Here is a 4,177-nt window from a genome sequence, read left to right on the forward strand (position 1 = left end):
CGCTCGCACCTTACGATTGGGTAGACCGTACCACCTACATCCCCTACATCTGCTAGTCTACCATTGTACGAGTTCGCACGACTTAGTCAACTATGCTAGAGCCCATAATAGCTTGTGGTTGCACACGAAAGTTTCTAGTATGAATAATCTCATGATCCCTTTGAGCATGGGTGGCGGTCCAAAAGAAAACAAGCAAATCCTGGATTACCCAGGTGCCTCAGTCCTCCCAGATGTGTGTTTAAGTTGCCACCTTAGATAAACCTTTAATTAACAAACTCACATCTGTCATGGATATCACTCACCCAATCCACGTCTACTAGCATAGCATGGCATAATAAGCAAACATAGAAGTAACTCCCAAAGGTTTGAAAATAAACAGGTAATAGGTACTACCTCAACTACTTCCCATCCCACAATTTAATTAGATCCTAACAATGCAACATTTGAGGATTTGATCTAATGCATTAAAACTGGGTAGTAGAAAAAATATGATCAAAGTGTTACTGGCCTTGCTGATGATCCGTGAAACCTAGTGATTCGAAGTAACAAGCGGCGCACTCCGGGTACTCTATCGCAAACAAACAAGCACACAATAAATACTCATCTAATGCATGGGTAAAACTCGAATAAGAGATCTAACCAGAAAATTCAACTTAAGAACTCCGGTTTGCAAAAAGGATCAAATCGAACGAAGCAACGAAAGTCAAACGGCGAAAGAAAACAACTTCGTTCTACTAATCTGGATCTAAAACAATTTTTACAGTAGAAAAAACTTGTTTAAGTTGGTTAAACGGATAGAGGGTTTCGAGACGAAACTCCAGGCGCTTGAATCGCCTGATTCCGATAAACGAGCGAAAAGTTATACTAAAACGAAAATCGGATCAGGAGTCGCGATCAGAAAAATCGTGGGTTAAATCCGAGAAAAACAAAAACGACGAACGTTCGTTAGAACGAACGAATGGACGAACGCTCGCTAATTAAATAAATCAGAAAAACCGGATCTATTTAAAAAAACCGAAACTAAAAAAACCGAACGGTTTTTCAAAAAAAAACCGGCACGGATTTCGAGGCGAACCTCGGGCTGCGTGCGGCGAGGCGGCGGCGTCCGGGTTGGCTAGAAAATAGGTGAGGATGGTCCTTGAGTAAATCTTCCTCCCGTTCCTAGGTGGCTTCGTCCTCCGTGTGGTGGCTCCACTGAACTTTGCAAAACTTGATAACCTTGCTGCGAGTGACTCGACTGGCATACTCTAGAATCTTAATTGGTTTCTCCTCATAGGTCAAATTGTTATCCAACTGGATTGCTTCCAATGGCACTGTATCCCTCAACGGTATGTCAGCCATCTCCGCGTGGCACTTCTTCAACTGAGAAACGTGGAACACATCATGAACTCCTGACAATTCTTCGGGCAATTCCAACTTGTAGGCCACTTATCCCATACGCTCCAAAACTCGATATGGTCCTACAAATCGTGGTGCTAACTTTCCTTTAACCCCAAAACGCTTTGTTCCCCGAAGTGGTGATACTCGAAGATAAGCTCTATCTCCAACTTCGTAAACTGTCTCCTTGCGTTTAGAATCTGCATAACTCTTCTGTCTGGACTGGGCTATTTTGAGCCTATCGCGAATCAATTTCACCTTCTGTTCAGACTCTTTAATCAAGTCAGGTCCAAACAACCGGCGATCTCCAACTTCGTCCCATGACAACGGTGTCCTACACCTCCTTCCGTACAAGGCTTCAAAAGGGGCCATCTTTAAACTGGTTTGGTAACTGTTGTTGTAAGAGAACTCTGCATATGGCAAATTGTCGTCCCAACTAGATCCATAATCTAGCGCACAAGCTCTCAGCATATCCTCCAAAATCTGATTGACTCTCTCGGTCTGTCCATCTGTCTGTGGATGAAAAGCTGTACTGAATTCTAGCCTGGTTCCCAATGTTTCATGCAACTGCTTCCAGAACTTTGAGGTAAACTGGGTTCCTCTATCTGATACGATACTCCTCGGAACTCCATGCAGACATACGATCCTGGTCATGTATATCTTTGCTAACTTAGCACTGGTGTAAGTGGTCTTTACCGGGATGAAATGAGCTACCTTCGTCAATCGATCAACTACAACCCAAATCAAGTCATAGCCTGAACGAGTCCTGGGTAATCCCGTGATAAAATCCATGCCTAACTTATCCCACTTCCATTCGGGTATCGGCAATGGCTGCAGCAATCCTGCTGGCTTCTGATGCTCTGCCTTCACTCCCTGACATACATCACAAACTGCTACGTACTCCGCAATATCCTTCTTCATTCCGGTCCACCAGAAAATATCCTTCAAATCCAAATACATCTTGGTATTTCCCGGGTGAATCGAATATGGTGAATCATGTGCCTCTTGCAGTATCAACTTCCTGATCTCCGGGTCATTGGGCACATAAACACGGTCTTCAAACCATAGGGTGTCGTGCTCATCCTCACGAAATCCTTTAGCCTTTCCTTTGCTAAGTTTCTCCTTAATAGAAGCAATCTCCTTGTCAGTCATTTGGGCTTCTCTAATTTTATCCATCAATGTAGACTGAATCTCCAATGATGCTACATAGTCTCTCGGGACTATTTCTAAGCATAACTCACGAAGATTTTCTGCTAACTCCCTTGGTATTTCTCCCGTCATTAACGTATTGACATGGCTCTTACGGCTTAATGCGTCAGCTACTACATTAGCCTTCCCGGGATGATAATGCAATTTCATATCATAATCCTTGATGAGCTCCAACCATCTCCTTTGTCTGAGGTTTAACTCCTTCTGTGTGAAAATATTGTCGGCATTCTGGGAATGGGGGTCCCCAGACTTGCCTGCCTGCGGCCTGCGGCGTGGCTCAAAGGGGGCCCAGCGCGGCCCATCTTCACCAACACGAACCCAAGACCCTCGCAAGGGGCCAAGCCTCGCGGGGCGGACGATGCGGAGCTTCTTCAGGCGCGGCCTCGTCAGGCTGGCTCACGAGGAGGCAGTGAGATCAAGGCGGGGTACCTCACGAGGTGCCCGTGACGCAAGCCATGACGACCGGGGGCGCCAGGCGGGTGCCAGCCCGCGCAGCGTCCTCCCTTCCTCTTTGGTGCAAAGGGGGCAAGCGCAGCCGCGGAGTACCGAGGCATCAGGCAAAGGTTGCCATTTCGGTGCAACGAGACCAAGACCAGGAGGACTACGAGATGGAGGTCACCGTGGAGCCCAAGACGGCGTCATCACCAGAGCTTTGCGCAGGCGAAGACTACTTTTGTCAGGATAGTTGATACTAGCTGTCCCCCTTCAAATTAGCCCGCCATTGTTGGCTCCCTTCCCGCTCGATATTTGGGAAGAGGACCAGGGCCTCTATTAATAGGACCAGCCGCCCACAGAGCAAAAGAGAGGCAGAGAGAGAGACGGAAAAGAGAGCCGGGCCGGAGGGATCAAAGGATAGAGAAGATCAGGTAGAGAGAGAGAGAAGGGTGACTGGACTCCTCCCAGCAGTTCATCGCCCCAGCCAAGAATAGACCCTCGCAAGGCTGTTCTTCCTTGTATTGTTCATCATCATCAGCCCAAGAGGCAATCCACCACACCACACACTGGAGTAGGGTATTACACCACAACGGTGGCCCGAACCAGTATAAACCCTGTGTCTCTTGTGTCGTTCTTTCCTTAGTTTAGATCTTTGCAAGGCGGAGGGGTGCAGGTAGGTAGGAGGCGAAATCTCCGCGCGCACCCCAGTGTTCGAACCTCAAGGGTCTGCCGGAACCCGAAATCCGACATTTGGCGCGCCAGGTAGGGGTGCGCCGGAATCCACCTTCTACCGCTTCGCGCCCCGTCGCGTCGTCATCACCATGTCCGGCGACCAGGCGGGCAACCCAGATCCGTGGGCGGCGTGGCCCGCCCGCGCAGAGCCGCTTGCCTCGGGCGACCCCGTGCCCCAGGCAGCTCGCGGTCCGCAGGGCGCTGCGGGCCGTGGGCGACGCGGACAGGCTCCGACAGCTCTCACACCGCAGCAGGCGCGGTCGGCAGCAAGGGCCTCCAATCACGCTGCGACCACGACACCGTACACCCACAGGGAGCAGGCGAACTCGAGGGCCGCACTCACAGTGGCTCGAGAGCTGCTGCAGTGCAGGCTGCTGGAGGGCGGCCATGACGTGCTGCTCGAGCGAGTGGCAAAGCTCCTGGG

Source organism: Triticum urartu, chromosome 3 (assembly GCF_003073215.2).
Source record: "Triticum urartu cultivar G1812 chromosome 3, Tu2.1, whole genome shotgun sequence".
Classification (NCBI taxonomy): domain Eukaryota; kingdom Viridiplantae; phylum Streptophyta; class Magnoliopsida; order Poales; family Poaceae; genus Triticum; species Triticum urartu.